General features: G+C 51.9%; 1 long non-coding RNA gene across 6 annotated transcripts in view; it reads right to left on the bottom strand.

The window, feature by feature from the left end:
* Positions 1–23981, bottom strand: part of LOC147377342 (uncharacterized) — a 48442-nt gene extending 24461 nt beyond the window's left edge. For 2 of the 6 annotated variants that reach the window (XR_015137281.1, XR_015137286.1), the window contains exons 1-3: positions 19505–23981; positions 16997–17046; positions 16612–16761 (exon numbers count right to left, since the gene is read on the bottom strand). This is a non-coding gene — a long non-coding RNA (uncharacterized LOC147377342). Of the gene's footprint in view, positions 1–14680; positions 16181–16448; positions 16762–16996; positions 17047–17176; positions 18466–19504 lie in introns of those variants that run through there. The other 4 variants (XR_015137288.1, XR_015137287.1, XR_015137294.1 and 1 more) reach the window with 4 other exon arrangements.
* Positions 23982–24954: the final 973 nt, after the last annotated feature.

The following is a 24954-nucleotide window of genomic DNA, read 5'->3' as shown; positions in this document are numbered from 1 at the left end:
TGGTAATAGCCTGAAAGACAGGAAAGCCAGGAAACCATTCTGAAGTTGCATGGCCTAGGATTAGATTCTGCTATGAGCAACAGGAAATCCAATCAGAGGCTTTATCACAACACAGGTTCTGTTTTCTCCTATATAAAAGAAGTTTGGAGGGAGGCAGCCTACCATCATCAAAGACTTTCTGGCTCTTGTTCTGCTATTTTTAGCCTTGATTTCCACATTCAAGTTCACTTCATGGTCACAAGATTGCTGTTGCAGCTCCAGCCATCGTGTTCATGCTCCAGCAGCAAGAAGGAGGAAAAAGCAAGAGTAGGAAATTTGCCTCCTTGCCGCCTTTGAAAAAGAGCTTTCCTGAAAACCTTTCCCCATCGTATGGCTTTCACTTATATCTCATTGGCTACACTTAGGTGCAAGGGGTTGGGAAATGCGGCCTTTCGTCAGAGCATGTTACTTTCCGAAACAAAATCTGGCTGCTAACAGTAAGGAACCAGAAGAGGACAGCTGTAGGGGAGGCCATTGACAGGCTCTAACACAGATGGGAGAACTTTCCAGCAAGGAAAAGAAATCACAGGATAAATTAGATAAGGCATAACGAGTCAACCTATTAGCAATGAGGTTATTGACATCCTTCTGCAGGATGAGGGGAAGGGCAAGTGGTAATGCCTTGAAGCATGAAAAGGGAAATGAAGGCATGTTAGTGACCAGACTTGGGAGGTTCCAGGTAAAGGGATGAGCTTGACACAGGATCAAGGGTCCTTTATTTTGAGATATTAGGAGTTAAACAAAATAACAGACTACAAGGACTGAACCAGAAAAGTGGGGTGAAGGGGTCAGAGAGAATGGGAGTTATTGAAGGTGCAAGACCCCAGGGGAGATGAGAGAGAAGAAGCATCCAGAAGACAGTGGAGGGAGCAGCCATCACCCGTGAGAAGGTCTCAACCTGGGGGCCGGATGGTGGTGGGAGGGTAGGGGGAGGGCATGAACCAAGCCTTCAGGGAATGTGGGGGGTGGCAGGGAGCTCAGGGAGATAGCAGTGAGGAGGATCCCAGCCTGCCAGAGCATGGCAGGGCTAGGGAGGAGTGTGCCCAAGGGAAGCAGGGTCCCAGGAGGGGCAGGGAGCTGGTGTCAAGCTGAGGAGGTGGTGGAGCACCTGTGAGTTGTAAAGCCCCCAACACCTGCAGGGAGGGCCAAAGGTCTGGGCAAGGACAGCGTCTCTGGTGAGGGGAAGGCGGGCAGCAAAGCGGGAGGGTAAGAGGAGACGGAGTTTCTAGGACAGACTGCATGCCCCCTATTTTACAGATGAGAAAACAGAGGCCCAGAGAGAATGGACACGCCCAGAATCACACAGAAAGTGACTGAGTTAGACCTGGGCCTTCGCTCTGGCCACTCAAGTGGGCACAGGTCCCTTCCCATCTGTACGCCTCAGTTTTCCCATCCATTAAATGAGATCAGCTGGTGTGGTGACTGGACATTAGCTGTGACCCATGGAGATTTGGGGGCTACACAAAAGTTCTTGGGGTGAGAGATCCCCTTCCCCCAGCCCTGCCCTTTTAACTGAGTCACCTCTAAAATGACATAACTTTTAAAATTCCTGGGCTTCCCTGGTGGCTCAGTGGTAAAAAATCTGCCTGCCGATGCAGGAGACACAGGTTCGATCCTTGGTCCGGGAAGATCCCACATGGCTTGGAGCAACTAGGCCCATGTGCCACAGCTATGGAACCTGTGCTTTAGAGCCTGGGAACTGCAACTCCTGAGCCCACACGCCACAGCTCCCAGGGCACCCACAACCTAGACCCTGTGTCCTCCACAGGAGGCACCACCACAGCGAGAAGCTCGTGCAGCAGCAAAGATGCAGCACAGCCAGATAACAAAATAAATAAGATCATTTTAACATAAGTAAAAACTCGCCTACCTGCGTTGGGTCCTCACCTTAGGGGGACCGAGGCACAGGGAAAGGGCTAGGAGGGAGCTGGAGGCTGATGCGGGTGACATCAGGCTGCCGCCAGGACTGTCACACAGGTGCACCCTCTCACAAGCCCTGTATCACACCCGCCATGGTCACCCGCCACAGCAAACCCTGCACAGTCAATGGTCCTCAACACAGAACACTTACTCCCAACTCCCCACCTGTCCCCATCCCACCCCAGTTCCTCTCCACGTTTTTCAAGCTGTCTTCTCGCAGCCAATTTGCTTCTTGTCCCTCCCCTATTTTAAAGCCTTCCATGGCTCCCCAGCGACTACACTAAAAATGAAGTTCTCATCTAGCACTCCAGGCATGTGGGGCCCAAACTCATTGCCCGCAGCACCAACACACCATCCAGGAGTCCTCCACTCCAACCCTATGCCTCTCAACTCCAGGCCTAGGTCACACCATTCCCCCAGCCCCACCCCTACCTACTAAGGAACGGCTTTTGTTCTCTGCCGGTCCAAATCATACAAACCTAAACCATACCCCCAATGTCACCACGCCATCTAGGTTCAAAATAAAATCATTCAAAACCCTATGCCCCATAGTTTGGCAAGTCCAAAGCCATTTGTGAAATTTTAAGGACCTTTTGAGAAGGTGTATGGCTCCTGTTTCCTCTCACTCCTAATTCTACCCTTGGCATGAGCCACATCTCCACTGCATCCTGCTGTCTTTAACACACACACACCCACCACCCTGATTTCCTCATCCCCAAAAGCCGTGTGTGCAACAGACCTCACCGAAGGGTCAGGGAAAGGAGACAGATTTCTGGACCCAGCTGGCAGCAACCCAAAGTGACTGGTTCACTTACTGTTGGGAAGGTTCCAGGGCCTTCCTGGCCAGCCCACTCCCTGGCTCTGGCTGCCCCCACATTCCCAAGCTCTTCTCTATCAAGGAACCAACTGCTCACCCCGACTCTTCTCTGAGTCCTGGGCCTCCCAAAGTCTCTCTTCTGCAGGCCCAGAGATGACTCCCAAACTTTGCTTCTCATGGTGTGATCACTCACCTACAGCCAGACATCCTGGAATGTGAAGTCAAGTGGGCCTTAGGAATCATCACTACGAACAAAGCTAGTAGAGGTGATGGAATTCCAGTTGAGCTATTTCAAATCCTGAAAGATGATGCTGTGAAAGTGCTGCACTCAATATGCCAGCAAATTTGGAAAACTCAGCAGTGGCCACAGGACTGGAAAACGTCAGTTTTCATTCCGATCCAAAAGAAAGGCAATGCCAAAGAATGCTCAAACACCGCACAATTGCACTCATCTCACATGCTAGTAAAGTAATGCTCAAAATTCTCCAAGCCAGGCTTCAAGTATATGTGAACTGTGAACTTCCAGATGTTCAAGCTGGTTTTAGAAAAGGCAGAGGAACCAGAGATCAAATTGTCAACATCTGCTGGATCATCGAAAAAGCAAGAGAGTGCCACAAAAACATCTACTTCTATTTTATTGACTATGCCAAAGCCCTTGATTGTGTGGATCACAACAAACTGGAAAATTCTGAAAGAGATGGGAATACCAGACCACCTGACCTGCCTCTTGAGAAACCTATATGCAGGTCAAGAAGCAACAGTTAGAACTGAAGTTGGAACAACAGACTGGTTCCAAATCAGTACATCAAGTACATCAGTACATCAAGGCTGTATATTGTCACCCTGCTTATTTAACTTCTATGCAGAGTACATCATGAGAAACGCTGGGCTGGAGGAAGCACAAGCTGGAATCAAGATTGCTGGGAGAAATATCAATAACCTCAGATATGCAGATGACACCACCCTTATGGCATAAAGTAAAAAAGAACTAAAGAGCCTCTTGATGAAAGTGAAAGAGGAGAGTGAAAAAGTTGGCTTAAAACTCAACATTCAGAAAACTAAGATCATGGCATCTGGTCCCATCACTTCATGGCAAATAGATGGGGAAACAATGGAAACAGTGACAGACTTTATTTCTTTGGGCTCCAAAATCACTGCAGATGGTGACTGCAGCCATGAAATTAAAAGACACTTTCTCCATGGAAGAAATTATGAGCATATTAAAAAGCAGAGATATTACTTTGCCAACACAGGTCCGTCTAGTCAAAGCTATGGTTTTTCCAGTAGTCATGTATGCATGTGAGAGTTGGACTATAAAGAAAGCTGAACGCAGAAGAATTGATGCTTTTGAACTGTGGTGTTGGAGAAGACTCTTGAGAGTCCCTTGGACTGCAAGGAGATCCAACCAGTCCATCCTAAAGGAAATCAGTCCTGAATATTCATTGGAGGGACTGATGCTAAAGCTGAAACTCCAATACTTTGGCCACCTCATGTGAAGAACTGACTCAGTGGAAAAGACCCTGATGCTGGGAAAGATTGAAGGCAGGAGAAGAAGGGGATGACAGAGGATGAGATGGTTGGATGGCATCCCCAACTCCATGGACATGAGTTTGAGTAAGCTCCGGGAGTTGGTGATGGACAGGGGGGCCTGGCATGCTGCAGTCCCTGGGGTTGCAAAGATTCGGACATGACTGAGAGACTGAACTAAACTGAACTGAACTGACACAGACCCTAACCCAGGTCCTTCACTTTTTGAGGAACTTCCTCTTTGGAACCAGGCCTCATGAGGGGTGGGGTGGGCAGACCCTCCCCTTTCATAACCAAAGAGGGCCCTTCAAGGGCTTTTCTGAAGGAAAGCACAGCCCTCTCCTGACAGCCGCATCTCAAGCAAGGGGCAACTGCTCACCCTTTACTGAAGCAGCAATGTTTTGGGTTTTAACAGAATGGAAGTTTCAAGTCAGAAGCAGGACCATCAAGTCCAAAGTCACCTTTTAACAGATGAGAGGTCAACTGAGACCCAGAGGTCAGTATCTCACCTACAGAAAGCCCAGAAAATTTAGTGCCAAGCCTGGGGCAGAACCTAGTTCTGTGACTCCAGGTCTGGGGTTTCTCAGCTCCACATACCAGCCACTGCTCCATATCCGGTACAAAGTGGGGAGGCGGGCAGGAGGGAGCTGACATTTCCGAGCACCTACTGTGTGCCCGGCACGATGCCAAGCACTTTCTGTGCGTTGTCATTTAATCCTCATGTCTACTCTTGAAATAGACATTGCTACTATTCCCATTTCACAGGTGAGCAAACTGATACCTGAAGAGGAAGCCCATCGTCAGTTCCCCAAGGTCCGCCTGCTCAGAACTGGAGTGAAACCAAGGCCAGCTCTCGAGGGAACTGACCCAGCTTGGTCTGCAGCAACAGGCTTGTATTCTTCATAACAATAAAAGCAAACATTGGTGAACTGTTTGTGCCAAGCAGCAGTGTGAACACTTTAGATGATTTATCCTTGTTTACTGGATAGTCATGTATGGATGTGAGAGTTGGACTATAAAGAAAGCTGAGCACCGAAGAATTGATGCTTTTGAACTGTGCTGTTGGAGAAGACTATTGAGTGTCCCTTGGACTGCAAGGAGATCCAACCAGTCCATCCTAAAGGAGATCAGTCGTGGGTGTTCATTGGAAGGACTGATGATGAAACTGAAATTCTAATACTTTGGCCACCTGTTGTGAAGAGCTGACTCATTTGAAAAGACCCTGATGCTGGGAAAGACTGAGGGCAGGAGGAGAAGGGGACGACAGAGGATGAGATGGTTGGATGGCATCACCAACTCGATGGACATGAGTTTGAGTAAACTCCGGGAGTTGGTGATGGACAGGGAGGCCTGGCGGGCTGCAGTCTGTGGGGTCACAAGGAGTCGGACATGACTGAGCGGCCGGACTGACTGAACTATTCCTTGTTTAATCTTCACAATAATCCCAGTTTAGACCCGAGGTAACTGAGACTCAGAGCGCTGAGATGATCTGCTCAAGCTCTCGCAGCTGGTTAGGCAGAACTGTAGATTCAAGCCTAGATCCGGCGGGCTCCAGGTCACTATTCTTTCCACTCCCCTTCCCCCAGGGCCCTCACTGTCCCCCGCTTCTGCTGGGGAGGAAAGGCGGCCCACAAGGCCTGTGCCTGCCTCTCTCCTCTACCTCCTGCCCGCTTTAGGGCCTCTTTTCTTTCCCCACTCGTGGGTTCCCTTCTGGGCACCCGGAACATGGTTATCGTCATGATGCCAGTCTAGAAGGGACAGCTCCTCCTTTCCCTCCCCCGCACCCCACCATCCCCACCCTTAGGTGTCAGCAGGAAGGACTGAGTGTGGGGCCAAGAGGTTAAAGTCCTGGCTGCCTGGCTCAGCCTACCCCTGGGGTGGACTCTGGGCACCATCCAGGGACTGAACAGCTGCTTGCTGTGGTCCCATCCACCCCCATCCTCTCCTCCCCGCTGGGGCCCTGGCTCTCTGCTCCTCTATCCCAGGAGTTTGTAGCTTTGCAGAGTGTCTCCCTTCACTGGTAGCAACACACTCCAACTTGGCTTCCTTAAGCTTGCAGGGTGTTTACTGAGAGGGTAGGAGGGGATAGCTCACAGAGTGAAGGGCTACCTGGTGAGCCAGGTCCAGACTCAAGTCAAGAGAAGGAAGGCTTGGGTTGGTCCATCTGCCCCTGGACCAACCATCATGTCCCTGGACATCTCATCATGTCCCACTGGCTCTGAATGGCCAATGCCTGTGGCTGAAGGAACACGAAGACGAGGCTGGCTCAGGCAGTGTCCAGGTCCACCTCTCAGGGGAAGAGGAGCACAAAACAGTGGTCTAGGAAGGCACAGGAGGATCCCTGGGATTCTGGGTGCTGGTTGGGCCCAAACCAACCAACTGCTTCGACAAGGGGCTTCAGACAGTGTTTCTTCCATCCACGCAGAAGAGGCTTCCTTGGCTTGGTACTAACACCTCAAGCATCATACCAAGAGTTCCCCTCGAGCAGGAAGGCTGTGCTTCCACATTGGAGACAGAGAGGGAGAAGACAGGGGGGACAGAAGGCGTGCTTTTAAGCACTGACGATGCGCTGAACACAGCGCTGGCCTCTTTCACATGGGGTTCCTTGCAAGTAAGGGAGGGCAATCCTAGGAGTGCAAACAGTCTGTGCAAAGGCACGGAGGCATGACTGACTGTGACTGCTGAGCAGCTCCTGTCTGGAAACTAGGGAGGCTGGGCAGGGGACGAGGCTGGAGGGGTGGATCAGGGCCAGTGGGAAAGGCCTGGAACCCCAGGCCAAACGCTGGCCTCAGGACTTCCCTCGGGGTCCGGTGGCTAAGACTCCATGCTCCCGATGCAGGGGGCCTGGCTTCAATCCCTGGTCAGGGGACTAGATCCCATATGCCACAGCTAAGAGTTTGCACGCCGCAAGGAAGGCTGAAGATGGCGCGTGCCACAACTAAGACCCGGGGCCGCCAAATACATAAATAAAACATAAATAAGTCTTTTTTTTTTTTTAATCTGGCCTCTCGCTAGAGACAAGACAGCCAGCCATTGGGGCTCAGCACGGTCTCCTCCATCCCAGTGAGGCCCAGGCTCCAGCCACCCCACAAAATGAGACCCTCCTAGTGAGTGCTCCTGCCTGGACCACGATGGGGGGCTCTTCTAGGAAACTCCCCATCACCCAAGTTCATACCCTCCATCTAGTGAGGCCTTCATCCAGATGCAGCCTATTCCGGTGGCTGGAAGGGCTGAACAGACAAGCGAGGAGACAAGCAGCAAAAGACACAAGCCCAGAGGCCAGCCTGTCTAAAGAAAGGGAGGCAGGGGGCACTGAGCAGAAATGTAAAAACAACAGTGATGATTTTTAAACTACTTTTATGAAGCTGAGAGTGAGCTGGAAAGCAAATTAACCACTGCTTATCTAAAGACATACAATATTGTTCTTAGTTTTAACACAACTAAGATGATGCTTTGCCTGGTGGCCACAGATGTGTTGTGTGATTTGATTGGTGTGTTAACAATCGCCAGCTCCAAATCTCTCTGCAACTGAGCTGTGCAGACGCCCACACATCCGCATAGACATGTCATCTCTCGGTCCAGTCTGCCCAAGATGCCTGTGACCTGTGAATGTGCTACTGAGGTGTGCACAGCCCTGACCCAGGAGGGCAGGACAATCGAGCCTTAGGGTCTGGAGTGAGTGGGATTGGGATAGACCCTAAGGAGGGGCTTCAGGGCATTATCTAGAGAAGATGAATGGCCAGGGGACCACCTGGATTCAAATCACAGCTCCACTTACAAGCATGAAAACTCGGCCAAATCACTCCACCTTTCTGAGCTTCAACTTCCTCGTCTGTTAAACGGGAATAACAACATAGACCCCCCTCAGAATTGTTGCAGATATTAAGAAATCGACATAGGGCCTTCCCTGGTGGTCCAGTGGTTAAGAATCTGCCCTGTGCGTTTCCCTGGTGCCTCAGTAGTAAAGACTCTGCCTGCAACGCAAGAGACACAGGTTTGATCCCTGGTCTGGGAAGACGCCACATGCCTCGGGGCAGCTAAGCTCACGTGCCACCACTGTGGAGCCTGCACCCTAGAGCCCGGGAACTGCAACAGTTGAGCCCACGTGCCGAAACTACGGAAGCCCTCATGCCCTAGAGCCCATGCTCTGCAACGAGAAGCCACCGCCACAAGCAGCCTGTGTGCCACAACAAAGAGCAGCCCATGCTCTCTGCAGCTAGAGAAAAGGCCCACGCAAGGATGAAGACCCATCACAAGCAAAAATAGTAAGTATAGTTATTTTTTTTTAAATCCGCCTTGCAATGCAGAGGATGCTGGTTCAATCCCTGTGTTCTTAGTCACTCAGTCGTGTCCGACTTTTTGTGACCCCATGGACCATAGCCCGCCAGGCTTCTCTGTCCATGAGGATTTTCCAGGCAAGAATACTGGAATGGGTTGCCATGCCTTCCCTAGTTGGGAACTACGATCCCATGTGCAATTAAACCCGAGAGCTGCAACTAGAGAGTCCCATGTGCTCCAACAAAGATCCCGCATGATAAAACTAGGACCAACACAGCCAAACAAATGAATAAAATATTTTTAAAAAGAGAGAAATTGGATGCAAAGGCCCCTAGCAAGATGCAGCACATAGTCGCTTAGCTGCTCAGTCGTGTCCCACTCTTTTGTGACCCCATGGACTGTAGCCCACCAGGCTCCTCTGCCCGTGGGATTCCCCAGGCAAGAACACTGGAGTGGGTTGCCATTTCCTTCTCCAGGGGATCTTCCAGACCCAGGGATCAAACCCGTGTCTTTTGCATCATCAGGTGGATTCTTTACCCACCGAGCCACCGGGGAAGTCCAACACCACAGCAGATCCACAGGAAATGGGCGCTTTTCTTTCCTTAATCAGCCCCACTGGTTGGGTGAATTTTCTCATCTTATCCAGCATGCCCACCCCACCACCTCCCAGGCCCCATCCTCAAGGCCAGGGGAGAGCCCATCCCCTCATACGGTGACTACTGGAGGAGGCTCGCTAGGTGGGTCCAACCAGCCTCAGAATGCGCCCCCCTCGCCTGGAGCCCACGGCGTGAGGTGCTGTGGCTGCTGCCAGAAGGTGACCTACCCTGAGTCACAGACATAACAAAGCCCGCAGCTCCCCCGGCAACGGCCCCGCCACCAGGCGAGTCCGTTCACCTGCAGCATCTCAGCAGAGCCAGGGCTGCCCGCACTGCCAGGGCCGGCAGGGCACTTGATGAAGACTAAAGAATGAACCTTCCAGGCCTCACAGGAAGCAGAACCGCAGGGCTCCACTCCCTGGGCAGGGCCACCTGGGACTTCAGAGGTGCTGGAGGCCATCTCAGACGCAAAGGGCTTCATCCTCCCCTCCGCTCGAGGAGGGTCTGACGGCAGTCACCGTGCAGCTCACCCACCCTCTGCCCCCTCTGCCTTCGTTCTCCTCAGCTCCAGGCCCTTTCCTCCCTTGCTCACCCAGGGGTCACAAGCTTCTGAGTCAGGGGCCAGGTGCAGCCTGCAGTTGGCTGCCATGGACAGACACAGGGACTCGGGAAGCAGACTGGCCGGGGCAGGCCTCTTGCTCCGGCCCTGACTAGCTACCTGCCCCTGGGTGAGTACACAGCCTCGCCGCACCTGCTTCCTCATCCGCCAAAGCAGAGGCGGACGCCTCACCCAACCGCTGTAAGGAAAAGGAGCTCGGAGCCACCCACAGTAAGTACTACCAAACTGTGCCTTTTTAAGTTAAGCCAACAGTTTAAATTAAGGACATTTCACAGAAAAATCCAGATTTCTGACTTTTCTTGAAAAATCAAAAATATGGGAAGACACATTCCTGCAAGGCACCAACTGGCATTGCTCCTGGACCTGTGGTTCTCTGTGCTGGCTATACCTTAGAACCATAGAGTCACCTGGGCAGCTACTAATATATTTTGCTGTCTAGGCCCCACCCTGGGCCAATTAAGTCAGATTCTTCGGGGATGGGGTCCAGGAACCCTATGTTGTAAAATGCCCCTGGTGATTCTGGTGGGTAGCCTCATTTGTTTTAGGCAGACCGTGGGCTTTCCAGTTGGCCATGGGGACATTTGTGCTTCATCATTTCACTGTGGTTTGTTTTATTAATAATTAGAGAGCAATTATTGGATCCCTGCCCTTTTAAAAATTGGAAATAGAAGCAGACCCACAAAGCCATACGTTCCCTCTCAGGGACTTCCCTGGTGGTCCGGTGGTTAAGACTCTGCCTTCTAATCGACGGGCCACGCGTTCGATCCCTGGTCGAGGAACTAAAATCCCACATGTTGCATAGCAACTAAGCCTACGAGCCACAGCTACTGAACCCACAAACTCTGGAGCCCACAGGCTGTAGGCCACAGCTAGAGAAGCCTGTGTGTGGGAACAAAGACCCAGCACAGTCAAAATCTTTTAATTAAATAAATAAATGGGCTGAAAGAAACTCTTTAAAAAAATTCTCTCTCACATTTGATCAACTTAGCTTACTCATGTGCCAAAGGCAGCAGCCTGTGGCCCTGGTCTGTGCTCTTTCCGTGGGGTCCTCGTCTCTAACCCAACCTCATCATATCAGGAACACGTCACACACTTTTCAGAGCCTTCCCCTGCAATGCCTTTCCTGCCTTCTCTCCCAGCAAACTCCTATTCATCCTTCACGGCCCTCCTCAAACGCCACCTCCTCTAGGTAACCCTCCTCAATTTGTCAGGTTGAGCTGAAGTCTTCTTCTTCGCAGTCCCAGAAGCATATTGTTCATCTCCCTATCTGCACACTGAGGCCCAGTCTTCATTCCTTAGGGGTCTGATCCCAATAGACTGGAATCTAATGGGAGGCCTCAAGAGTGAGGTTCTCTCTGGAGCCCCCAAAGCTAGCTTAGGACCTAGTTTCCTGAACTCTGATCCTCTTTGTTCACACAGCTTCCCTCCTTCATGATTCCCCTTTGCACAGCCCCTCATGGCCTCTCAGCCTCTCTCTACCTCCTCCAGCTTCAGACCCCTCTCCTGGTTGCCCTGGCCTCTGCTCATCTCAAAGCTCAAGTATGGGATCTGCTCAGGTCAGTTCAGCTCCTCTCATCAAGTCACAGCAAAAGACTGGCCCTGGATTGGCTGCCTTTGGCTCTGGGTCCATTCTTGTCCAAATCACTGTGGCTGGAGGGTCATGGGGTGAAACATGAACTCCTTGAGCAGGGGTGAGGATGGGAGAGCTTCCTCTTCCTGGAGTCATGACCACTGCAGGTGCAGTGATGGCCATGCTGAGTATATGTCCCTGCAGGGCATCCGGGTCCCCATCTGCTGACACCCTCAGTGACTCCACTCCTCTCTGCTCTCTTCTCTCACCCACTTTCAATCTCCCCAGTCACCTCTCACATCTCCAGGCTCCCTGCCCCTCCACTGACAGCTTACCATGCACCATGTACCATGCCTGTCTCCTCCTCCTCACCTTGTGAAAGAATCGGTTCAGAGGAACTTCAGAGGAAGTCTGGGGTAGGTTTGGCAGGTTAAATACAAGAGGCTCAGTTAAATTTGAGGTTCAGATACACAACAATTATTTAGTAAAAGTAGGTCCCAAATGGTGCATCAGTTCAGTTCAGTCGCTCAGTCATGTCCAACTCTTTGCAACCCCATGAACTGCAGCACTCCGGGCATCCCTGTCCATCATCAACTCCCAGAGCTTAGTCAAACTCATGTATGTTGAGTCAGGGATGCCATCCAACCAACTCATCCTCTGTCATCTGCTTCTCCTCCTGCCTTCAATCTTTCCCAGCATCAGGGTCTTTTCCACTGAGTCACTTCTTCACATCAAGTGGCCAAAGTATTGGAGTTTCAGCTTCAGCATCAGTCCTTCCAATGAATATTCAGGACCGATTTCCTTTAGGATAGACTGGTTGGATTTCCTTGCAGTCCAAAGGACTCTCGAGAGTCTTCTCCAACACCACAGTTCAAACGCATCAATTCTTCAGCACTCAGCTTTCTTTATGGCCCAAGTCTCACATCCATACATGACTACTGGAAAAACCATAGCTTTGACTAGACGGACCTTTGTTGGCAAAGTAATGTCTCTGCTTTTTAACATGCTGTCTAGGTTGGTCATAGATTTTCTTCCAAAGAGCAAGCGTCTTTTAATTTCATGGCTGCAGTCACCATCTGCAGTGATTTTGGAGCTCAAAGAAATAAAGTCTGTCACTATTTCCATTGTTTCCCCATCTGTTTGCCATGAAGTGATGGGACCGGATGCCATGATCTTAGTTTTCTGAATGGTGCATGAGACATTAAAAAAAAAAAAAAAAGTAGTTGCTCTTTATCTGAAATTCAAATTTAAGGAGCTGTCCTGCATTTTTATGTGTTAAATCTGATAGGTCTAAAATGAGTCCCCTGGGTGAGGAGGGTCCCAATTGGAATTCTCACTCTTCCAAGAAAGCAAGTCCCTCGATAAATCTCAGTTGAATTACACGGAATGTGCCTTTTTGGAGAAGCTGGTCTCTCTGGGGTGATAACAACTAGCTGTGTCAGAATCCCAGAACCACCGCTCCTGTGTGCCCATTAGGACCCTTGAACAGCTTAAGAGAGGGGGAATTCTTTGGCTCCAGTGATTGAGGAATCCAGGGATGAGCTGGCTCTATGAGGCCCCAGCAGAGGCTCAAACCCAGCTCTGAAAGCTCCCCTCTCTCCAGCTCAGCTCTCCTCTCCTGCATGCCGGCCCCACTCACATACAAGTTTCCCTTACAAACGCATCACTGCAGACCACTGCACCTTCAAGTTTAAATCCTTCTGGTCATAGTGGGCAGCTCTTTCCCAGAAGCCTCAAGGAGATACCCACTGTATCTCATTGGGTCTAAGGAGGTTGGGGGGGAGGGGGTCACCTCCCCATCCCTGAGCCAATCAACGTTTCCAGGGAAATCCAATGTTCTGATTGGCCAGATCTGAGTCACACGCCATCTCTGGAGTCAGTGGGAGGAGCCAATCTCCCAGAGCTCTATCAGAGTGCGGTCCCGCAGGAAGAAAAAGTGAGGTCTGGAGGCAGGAAGGGCAGGTGACCACCAGAGTCCCACAGTACACACCCTCTGCTCATCACACCCCCACAACTGTGATTCTAACAGTTTCAAGAGGAGCACGCCACTGCCACGTAAATATTTTTCCAGCTTTTATATTTAGTACTGGTTAGAAGATGATACCCCACCTAATGGCTTTTTAAAATGTAAATTCAGAAATGACTTGAAACAAACTTGTATTAATCAGTTCTGCATCATTATATATATATACATATATGTATTCAGCCTGCCGGAGAAGGCGATGGCACCCCACTCCAGTACTCTTGCCTGGAGAATCCCATGGACGGAGAAGCCGGGTAGGCTGCAGTCCATGGGGCCGCTCAGAGTCGGACACGACTGAAGTGACAGCAGCAGCAGCACTCAGCCTGCAGACAGCGCGTGATGCCTGACAATGCGCTGTGAGGACACCCTTCACAATTACCAGCGTGGCTGTCCAGGAATGAACCCGTACGGCGCATCTACAGAGCCCTGTGGGGACTCACCCAGCCCTGCACTTGAGAAGGCTTCTCAGTGAGTGACAGACGCCTGTTCCGCCTTGTTGCAGCCTCTTTGGCAGGTGTATCACTGAGAGTCTTTGGGGGTAGACAGCAGAAATGAATCTTGTTAGCTTCAGCAAAAGGAAAAAACTCCTGGAAGAACAGCTCCTGGGAGCTCACAGCATCCATCGGGGGCCAGAGTCCCAGGCTTGGGAACCAAGGATACCGTGGACGTTAGATAGCAAAAGGAACATCACGTTCACAGCTAGAATACTAAGGTGAGGACCCCAACGCAGAGATGGTGGGCCAGCCTTTTCAGCTAAAGATTTGATCTCAGTAAAGGAGCTTGTGTTTAGCCCACCTTTGGCTCGGGAAAAGGTGGGACCCCTGCCGTAATTCCAGGAAAGGAAACCAGAGTCCTGGCCTGCAGGGGAGGAGATGCTGACAGCCAGAAGCGAGGAACACTCCCCCAGGGACGACACACCCTTCAGGTGGTATGGACTGGGATACGCCCTCCTCAGCCAGGAGTGTGGCAGTCAATTATTTTGCTATTAGAGTTGCCACCACTTTTTTTTTCTTTTTGGTTATTCTGGAAGCATTCATTTGGATTTTTCCCTGCTCTGGTTTTCTTTATGTTTCCATAATCTTTCGGCTCCTGGGTGGTCTGGTTTCCGACAGGCAGCAGCGTCAGCTGGTTCTCACAGAGTCCATGTGCTCATGGAGGAAATGTGGCCTGAGCCGATGTCACCACACCCACAGAAAGGAAGTGACAGCTGCACAAGGTGGAGAAATGTATGTGCTGTATCCGTATGGGTGACTTTGGTTACCAGGAACAGAAAACTCAATTCAAACAGCCATAAATAATAAAGGCAATTTATTGGCTCACATTTTTTGAAAAGTCCTTCAGGAAAGGCTTGATCCAGCAGCTTAACAGTGCTAACAAGGACCCAGTTACTTGCCTTTTTCAAGATTAGCTTCCCTTACAGTCCCAAGACACCTCCCAGCAGTTCCCAAGAAAAAGATTGCCTCATTCGTGATCAGGAGGGTATCAGAGAAGCATCTTTGTTCCAGAATTCCCAGGAAAAGTCCTAAGATTCACTCTGAAGTGACAGGTCTAGATCACATGCCCAACACTACACAAGTCGCTGAGCCGGGTGTTTGAAATTCACTTAGTGACTTAGCCCTGCTCCAGCCTGGCACCAGAAGTGGAACCAGTCTGTGCAATCACACGGCTCCCGAAACCAAAATCAAGGCCATCTGAGAGGGCAGAGGAGCTCTGGGAAAGCCATGCAAGTGGGCCCACTGCAGTGAGCAGCCACATACATGAAAGCGAGTCGATTAATCACCATAATTGCAGCTCCTGTCGGGAACTGCATTGAGCACTTCACATGCATGAGTTATGCAACGTAACATCATCACTGACCCCTGGGAGGTGACCTTTTCATTTTATTTTGCAGAGAAGGAAGCAGGTTAAATGAAGTGACTTGAAGCATCACAGCGGTTTTGAGTCAGAGACAAGATTGTTGTTGTCGTTGTTCTTGCTGTTGTTTAGTCACTGAGTCCCGTCTGACTTTTTGCGACCCCATGAACTGCAGCACACCAGGCTTCCTTGTCCTTCACTATCTCCCAGAGTTTGCTCAAATTCATGTCCACTGAGTCAGTGATGCCATCCTACCATCTCATCCTCTGTCATCCCCTTCTCCTCCTGTCCTCAATCTTTCTCAGCATCAGGGTTTTTTCTAATGAGTCGGTTCTTCCCATCAAATAGCCAAAGTATTGGAATTTCAGCTTCAGCATCAGTCTTTCCAATGAATACTCAGGGTTGATTTTCTTTAGGGTTGACTGCTTGGATCTCCTTGCAGTCCCAGGGACTCTCAAGAGTCTTCTCCAGCACCACAGTTCAAAAGCACCAATTCTTCGGCGCTTAGCCTTCTTTATGGTCCAACTCTCACATTCGTACCTGACTACTGGACAAACATAGCCTTGACTATACGGACCTCTGTCAGCAAAGTGATGTCTCTGCTTTTAAATATGCTGTTTGGGTTTGTCATAGCTTTCCTTCCAAAGAGCAAGTGTCTTTTAATTTTACGGCTACAGTCACCGTCCATAGTGATTTTGAAGCCCAAGAAAATAAAGCCTGTCACTGCTTCCACTGGTTCCCCTTCTATTCCACGAAGTCATGGGGCCAGGTGCCATGATCTTAGTTTTCTGAATGTTGAGCTTTAAGCCAGCTTTTCCCTCTCCTCTTTCACTGTCATCAAGAGGCTCTTTAGTTCCTCTTCGCTTTCTCACATTAGAGTGCTATCATCTGCATAGCTGAGGTTATTGATATTTCTCCCAGCTGTCTTGATTCCAGGCTGTGCTTCATCCAGCCCAGAGACAAGATATGAACTCAAAAATCTGATCCCAAAATCCATTCTCCTGTACCCCACCCTGCCTCTTAATAATGGTCTGGGCACTTCTGGGAACTCCAAAAAAGGGGTACATGTATTTAACAGGACTTAACTGCAACCTACAATGCACCAGGCATCCTGCCAGACTCTGAGTACTCAGAGGTGAGTGAGGTATGAACCCTGCTTTCTTTGTGAGGCTCATGGCCTAGAAAGAGACACAGGCACAAACCAATAAACACAACCCAATGAGAAGCACTGTATTTTGCTGTGACGGGCACTTCACATACATTATCTCACTGAATCCGTAAATACACTCTGGGGAAGATGGTCTTATTGCTTCTGGATTCCTGAGTTAACAGACGGACAGTAAGGCTAAGCCACTCCAGGTCACTCACCTGGCTGGGCAACTCTCCCTGGTCTCAGTTTCTGGAAGCTGAGGGATCACCTGCAGAGGTCAGATCAGCAAGAAGACAGCCGCATCAGGTACAAGTTCACTGAGAATTCCTGGCCTGGAGGATGGGAGATGTGCTGTGGATTGGGGTGGGCTGGAGAGAAACAAATTTTGCAGAGCAGGGAGAGTCAGGGTACAAACTCGAGGTGTGTGGGCTGGCCACTGGTGCCAGCCACTTCCCCCCTGTGCCCTGGGGAATTGTCTTTGCAATGTTCCCACCTCAGGGAATCCCTATCCCAGAAACCCAAATAGGAAAGCCTATATGACTCTCTTGATATTGTTCAACCCCCAGGGTTGGCATAGAGAATTTTAATAGCAACAATTTATACCCCTTCTCAGTGGCAAGCCTTCATCTGTCTTCATCTGTCTTGGAATCACCCTGCAAGGCAGGCATGGGGAGGAATGTAGACATCATTTTACAAGCAAAGAAACTGAGTCCTAGAGACAGAGTTCAGAAGTTATGGGGGCTGGAATGCAATCCCCAGGCCTGTCTCCAGGACCTTGCTCACCCTGAAATTCTGACAGCCCCCTGGCTGTGCACATCCTGGCTGTCATGGGTGAAGGAGGCTGTGTTCATCCAGAATCGCCTCCTCTAGGCTTCTCTTGGTCTAGCCCTCTGACTTGAGCTCCTGACTATGGACGTTCTAGAAGCTTCAGGCAATTCATTGCAGATGCTGCACCAGGAGGAAGCTAAGCTCCCCAAGCATCTATAAACCTGCTCCCCATTTCTCAAAACCTTCATGGAAGAGATCATTGCCGAGAAAGACCAGGGAGAAGACGAACACAGGTTTGGAAGACAGGCAGACTTTGAATCCAGGCTTGATAGCTCATGTGCTGTGTCACCTTGGGCAAGTTGTCTCTTGTCTCTGAGCCTCAGTTTCCAGAGCGGTTAAATGAGAGCTGATGATCCCCACTCCATGGGTTTCTGTGTCAGCCGGAAATCTGTAGCCGTCCTTCAAATGTTTATCTCCTCTCACTCCTCCCCTACTCAGGCGAGTCCCAAATTTTGTTCATCTCCAAAATGCATTGCACATTCATCCTGTCTCCTATGTCACTTCCTTCATTCGTGCCACCATCAGCTCCTGCTATAGCCAACCGTCCCTCAGTGCCTACCTGTCCCCTTCAGTCATTCTCCGCAGTGTAGCCAGAGGGATCTTCATAGAACGTCTATTCAGTGATTTCACCCCCGGCTAGAACTCTCCAACAGCTCCCTACTGCTCTCAAGGAAGCACCAGAACTCTCACTGTTGCCTCCACACAGAGGCCGTGTGGGCTGACCCTCTCAGCCTCCCCTCCCCAGAGCGCTCTGCACCCAGCTTCACAGCCTTCTGCTCCTTCCGCCTGCGACCCTCTTCCCATTCAAAGCTGGTTAACTTCTACTTCTGTGTCAAACCCCTATTCAAAGGCTAATTCCTCTGGAGAGCTTTCCTTGACTTCTCAGACCTGATCAGACTCCCTCCTTTATTGACCTCACTCTGTACTTTGTGACGCCAATCACCATTACAACTGAACTGCTCCTTGAATATCTGTTTTCTCAGTCACGAACAAGGTATTTGTGCCTCTTCCTCAAGAGAATGAGGTCTCAGAAGTGGGTCCAGGAACTTTGCTGGATGCTCAGTGGTTAAGAATCCACCTTCCAATGCAGAGGATGTGGGATCAATCCCTGGTCAGGAAACTAAGATCCCACGTGCCGCAACTAAAGATCTCGTAGGCTGCAATGAAGATCGAAGATTCCCCGTGCTGCACCGAGGGCCAGGCTCAGCCAGATATATACAGGCTTCCTCTGGGAAGAAGGCCACCTGCCAGCACAGGGGACAGAAGACACTCGGGTTCGATCCCTGGGTCTGGAAGGTTCCCTGGAGGAGGGCACAGCAACCCACTCCAGTATTCTTGCCTGGAAAATCCCTATGGACAGAGGAGCCTGGCGGGCTACAGTCCATAGGATCACAAAGAGTCAGACACGACTGAAGCGACTTAGCATGCACGCATGCACATATACGTATGTATGTGTGAGTGTTAAAAAAGAAAGTGATGTACATAGATAACCAACAAGGGCCTGCTGCGCAGCACAGGAAACTACTCTCAATATACTGTAATTAACCTCTAAGGGGAAAGAATCTGAGAAAGATTTATATATATATATATATATATAACTTTATATATGGATATGTAAAGTTCCAACTTTATATATATAGACACATATATATATAACTGAATCACTGTGCTATCCACCTGAAACTAACACAACATTGTGAATCAACTCGACTTTAATAAAAATTTTTAAAACGAAAAAGAAAGGTGAGGGTCCTCTTCCTCTCCCACCTCACAGATGCAGCCAGGTTGAGCAGAGAAGCGCCTCCCTGCTGTCCCAACTCCAGGGCCCTGCTCCCAGGGGAGGAGACCCTCCCAGCCCCGCTGGGCCAGCCTCTGGGCCAGCAGACTCCCCCTGGGCCCTCCTGCTCACGCCCGCCCCCACACTCTCGGAACCCGAGGCCTCGCTTCCCTCCTTCAGTTCCCGGAATGTTCCAGAGCTGACCTGTCACCCAGGTGCACACCCAAGTAGCCACGGCAACTGTTTACCCTCTGCCCTTAGAAATCATCTCTGGCTTGCGGCAGTGGGCACCCAACACAGCTGCCCTCTGCCCACAGCCTGGCCGAACAAGCAAAGGTGTTTCCTGCTGAGGTTGGCATTGCCAGGCTGGGTTTCCTATCCATCCACACACTGCCCTCCCCCACCCACCACTGCTCCTTTCCCCCCCAGCTCCCCACGGCTCCCAGAGCATCCCACACTCAGTCTGGCCTGTCTGGGAGCCAAGGGGAGAGACGGTCAGAACTCACCTCTTCCCGCTCCTTCGGTCACACCACCCGAGGCGTCGGCAAACACCAGGCAGATGACGGAGGCCAAGTCCTTGAGCTCTGGAGGCACAGAGACCTGGGTCCCAATCCCCTCTCCACCTGCCGCTCTGTAGCCTCGAGCCAGGAGCCCCACCTCCCGAGCCTCCATTTCTCCCTGCGTAGCACTAGGATGCTGAGCGCAGCCACCCCTTTTAAGCCACTGTGACAATGAAATGGCAAAGTGCCCGGCACGCGACTTAACACTGACGGACCGGAGGGGCCCTGGCCCAGGGGCTCAGCCCTTTCCTGGGGGACAGTGAGAGTCAGCTCTTTCCTGGGAGGCGGGGGATGCTGTGCTGGGAGAGTCCTGTCTCACCCCGTGGTAAATCCTGCTTTTCGGGGTGGCCACCTAGTTGGAGGAGGGCTTCCCAGGTGGCGCTAGGGGTAAAGAACCTGCCTGCCAGTGCAGGAGACATAAGAGATGCGGGTTCGATCCCTGGGTTGGGAAGATCCCCTGGAGGAGGAAATGGCCACCCACCCCAGTATTCTTGCCTGGAGAATCCCATGGACAGAGGAGCCTGGTGGACTACAGTCCACAGGGCTGCAAAGAATCGAACACGACTGAAGCGACTTAGCATGCACACACGCACCTGGTTGGAAGGGAACCTTCGAGTTTGAGCTGGAGCCTCATCTGTGTAGCCAGGACCCTGTATTAACTCCACCTGTGTCATCTGGGGGGAGGCTCTGGGACATCTAATGGTGGGGTGGGGGACTGAGGAGCCCCCAGGTTGTCCCAGGACACTGCTCACGGCTGCCTCTGTGACTGGGCCCCGTCCTTGCCCGTTCAGGATCTTCAGAACCATACCCACCTCCTGTCAGCACTCCAAAAACACCACACACACACACACACACCCAATTTCCCCAGAGTTCTGCCCTTTCCTAAAAAAGATGTTCCCCAACCTGTGAACCCTGGCTTTGGAGTCAGCCAGCACGGGTGTCTACCGTGTGGCCTTGGATGAGTCCCCTCGCCTCTCTGAACGTCATACGACGGGGAAAACATTACCTAACCCCCTGGACACCCTGAGGATTAAACATGGAAACTTAAAGAAGCTCTGGACACGGCAGGCCCTACATAAGCGATGAATATACGTGGCAAGGAAATGACACATTTTCGTCCAGCCACCCTTCCCTTGCTTGCTGTCTAAGGAGGGTGCAGGCTTAAACCAGAGAAGCCGGGGAGAAGTGAGAAGTGAAGGAAGCAGTGGCCAGGCCTGGAGCAGCCCTGGGACCCAAGTGGGCTCAGGATGAAGCTCTGCAACTTGCCTGCCCAGCCTGGCCCCTTCTCTTCCCACCCTGGGCTCAGTGTGGACACCCCAGCTGGTACGTCCAAATTCTGTCCACCACCACCCCCACCCCACCACCAGACATCCACTCTGTGGCCATCTCGGCCTAGCAGGGCTCATAGCTGCAGTGCAATCCATCCTCGGGAGAACACGTCCCAGGGAAGGGGCCCCCAGAGACCGCGAGAGCAGGCTCGGGGCTCTTCAAGCCGGGCAGGCATTCCAGCATCCAGAGGACAGTCCACCAAGAGATACAGTATGAGCTCTGAGCCGGCACATTCCCGTTGGCCCCTCGCTCTGTGGGATGGAGTGTGGACGGCAGAGGACCAGAGCAGGGTGCAGGAGCAAGGTCAGGACTTGGCTAACCTAGGTCTACGGGCAGTAAAACCTGACTCAAACCCTGCCCCCGGGACACTTACAGTCTAGCAGAGAGAATAGACATTAAGCAAGGAAGTATTGGAAAGTGGGATCCATGGGCGTCCCTGGTGGTCCAACGGTTAAGACTCCGTGCTTCCACTGCGAGCGTCGTGGGTTCAGTCCCTGGTCGGGGAAGCTCCACGTATCGCATGGAAAACCACACTGCGGCCAAAAAGAAGACAAAAGTAAGAAGCGATCCAGGATACAGATGCCTGAGGGAAGAGAGAGCCTGGCCTCACCCGCAGGGAGAACGGTCCGCCCTCTACTTCCCCATGCTGCTGTCGCTCAGTCGCTCAGTCGTGTGCGACTCTTTGCGACCCTTTGGACTGTAGCCCACAGGCTGTTCTGTCGGTGGGGATTCTCCAGGCAAGAATACTGGAGTGGGTTGCCATGTCGTTCTCCACGGGATCTTCCCAACCCAGGGATCAAACCAGGTCTCCTGCATGGCAGGCAGATTCTATACCACTGAGCCATCAGAGAAGCCCCTGCTGCCCATTCTGAGGGTCCAAGGCAGCTCCTGTTACACAGCTGCCTCTCGAGACCCCCCAGGACGGGAAGCACGGGGCCACACCCACAGCTCAGCACCCATCCTGCCGTGCTCTGGGCCCTCTGCTTGGGGCCAGTGTTTCTCAAAGCATGGTGCTCCCCAGACCTGCTGCTGCTGCCTGTCCAGACCCACCAAATCCCATTCTCTGGGGCAGGACCCAAGTCATCACGGTGAGGAAGAGCTCTGGAGCTCTGATGTACCTCGACATTTGGGAACCACTGTTGGAGGGAACACACCCTATTCCTACACTGATTCAGAATTCTTTGACAGAGCACCTCCAGGGGGCCCAACACTGCCCTAGGTCCTGAGGATAAATCTGTGAACAGACACAGCCCCTGACCTAGGAGCTGCATCCTGGTGGGGGAGACAGTAAGATGAATCGATGTACAACGAGACCATCCAGATGGTGGTAAATACTGTGAGAACAGTAAAACAGGGGCAGAAACAGCAGGGAAGGCTTCCTGGAGGAGGTGACATCTGAAGTGAGACCTAAAGTCTTTCTGCATCCTCCCCCTCTCCACTTCGCTGCACTGTCTCCCTTGGCTGGTGGGCCTCCCAACTCTGAGAAGCCAGGAAAAGCAAGAATGATGGTGGAAAGAAGAGCACGCTCCACCCCGAGAGAGAAACCTTCACAAACTCAGCGTGGAGGGAAGTGGTGATACAATGCCCACCACATATAAATAGGCCCGTCCGCTCCAGAGTCACCCTGGAAACCTGCGGTCAGTTTGGACTTTGCTTAAGGCCGAGCTCGCTTGCCACCAGGAGCCCAAAACGGCTGAACAAACTTCGAGCTTCACATGGGGCCGGCCCCTGATGAGTTCAAGGCCAGAGCATTTATCCAAAGTCAAAACCACAACAGGAAGACACAGAAACGGGCTTCTGAGGAGGCCCGGCCTGGTTCACGGGCTCTGCTCAGGTTTCCCGAATGCCGCATGGAGTTAGAAAGAGGGCAGCTAGAAATGTCCCCTCTAAAATCTCTGCCCTGCCCACGTGTGCCACCTTGCCTGAAATCTCACCACGAGAAGCTGGGGATGTGGGTTAAGCATTGCTCTGCACTCTGACTCCTGGAAAGAGCCGTGCATTTAGCCCCTGAGAGTGGAGGGGGTGGGGGGCAGGGGGGGTTACCATGCAAGAGGAGAGGCTCAAGGGTTTAGTTGTGCTGACTCGTGTCTCAGATTTTCCATGATTATTCTGATGTCAGATCATTTGTTCCCGTTTCCCATGGGAACTAGCTTGTGACTTGTTTGGACGGTAGGGTCTTCCTGGGGCTTCCCAAGTGCCACAGTGGTAAAGCATCCGCCTACCGATGCAGGAGGCACAAGAGATGCAGTTTCGATCCCTGGGTCAGGAAGATTCCCCTGGGGAAGGAAAAGTATTCTTGCTTGGAGAATCCCGGGGGGCGGGGGGTGGGGCAGTTCCATAGGACAAGGGGCCCTGGGTGGGGCTCCTGGAGCCCACATTCTCTTAATTCTGCCTCTGCCACTGGGGTTAGTCTCTCTTCCTGTCCCTGAGTCTCAGTTTGCTCACGGTGGGGGCCGTGGCCTGAATCAAGTGCGGGGGCCCCAGGCGGACTCTCCTCTGACCAGGGGGAGGGATGTGGGCTCCGGAATGCAGGTGGTGGTGGCCCTGAGCAGAGGGAAGGACCCTGGGAGCGAAGTGTCAGGAAGCGCGGACTGCCCAGCACCACAGCACCTGCTGCCCAGCCGCCCACTTCCTGCCCCCTTCCTGCCCACAGGCCCCTGGGGAGCTTGACCCAGAGCAGAGCTGAGCCCACATTCCCACCAGGGTGGCCGCCAAAGCCAAGCCCCAGGACACGGCGGCCTCCTGCGGGGATAATGAGAGGTTTAGGCAAAGCTGCCGGGGCCATTACACGACCTTGACCGGCAGTGGACAGAGGGACCAGCCCAGAGGCCTGGGTACTACTGTTTATGCGAGAAGGAGCGCGGACGGGACTGGGGCTGGAATCGTCCGCCGTCTTCTATTCACTCTGTGGCCATGACCAGATCTTTGGCCTCGGAGCCTCAGTTGCATCATCTGTAGAGTGGGTCTGAAGTGAAGTGAAGTCGCTCAGTTGTGTCTGACTCTTTGCGACCCCATGGACTGTAGCCTACCAGGCTCCGCTGTCCATGGGATTTTCCAGGCAAGAGTGCTGGAGTGGGTTGCCATTTCCTTCTCCAGGGGATCTTCCCCACCCAGGGATCGAACCCAGGCCTCCTGCATTGCACGCAGATGCTTTACCGTCTGAGCCACCAGGGAAGCCTAGAGTGGGTCTAGTCCCCCTTAAAGCCCATGCAAGGCTCCCAAGAAGCCAGGTGCCTGCTCTGCTTGCCTGGGCACCCAGCACGCAGGGTGCCTTATTTTTTGGCTGGCTGTGTCGCTCCAGGCGGCTTTCTCCAGTTGCGCCAAGCGGGGCTGCCCCTAGTTGCGGTGCTCGGGCGTCTCACTGCAGCGCTTCACTTGCGGAGCTCAGGTCCCAGGCTCTCAGGCTTCAGTAGTTGCAGCTCGCAGACGGTCAAGTGCCGACTCAGTAGCTGTGGTCCCTCGGCCCAGGTGCCCTGTGGGATGTGGAATCCTCCTGGCCCAGGGATTGAACTCACATCCCCTGCATTGGTAGGCTGGATCACTAGGGAAGTCCAGCAGGAGTTTTAGAAAAGAAACATTCCCTTCTTTTTATAAATAGACGTTGAATTGTGCCCATGATCCTGGTTCTTAACATTTAACCCCAGGGACTAAGCTTCCTCCACAAGAGAAACTGGACTTCGTTCAAAAATACATCACCACCATCAGCCTCATTTCTGCCACCAAGGCTCTGCACATTTGTCACCGAGTAAGGCCCTCTCCAGGCGCCATCATCAATAGTGGCTACCATTCATGGCCCACCTACTATGCGGCAGGCACTTCCGTCACTGTCCCATCATTTTCAGAATGACCCTTCCTCAAGCCAAGGAAAAGCCCATTTTACAGATGTGACAGCCCATTTTATATCTGTTGGATCATAGAAAAAGCAAGCGAATTCAAGAAAAACATCTATTTCTGCTTCATTGACTACACTAAAGCCTTTGTGTGGATCATAACAAACTGTGGAAAATTCTTAAAGAGATGGGAATACCAGACCACCTGATCTGCCTCCTGAGAAATCAGTAAGCAGG

This window comes from Bos grunniens, chromosome 2, assembly GCF_055505025.1.
Source record: "Bos grunniens cultivar Pamir isolate PY7600 chromosome 2, Bosgru_T2T1.0, whole genome shotgun sequence".
Classification (NCBI taxonomy): domain Eukaryota; kingdom Metazoa; phylum Chordata; class Mammalia; order Artiodactyla; family Bovidae; genus Bos; species Bos grunniens.
This window is presented reverse-complemented; position numbering and strand designations above follow the sequence as displayed.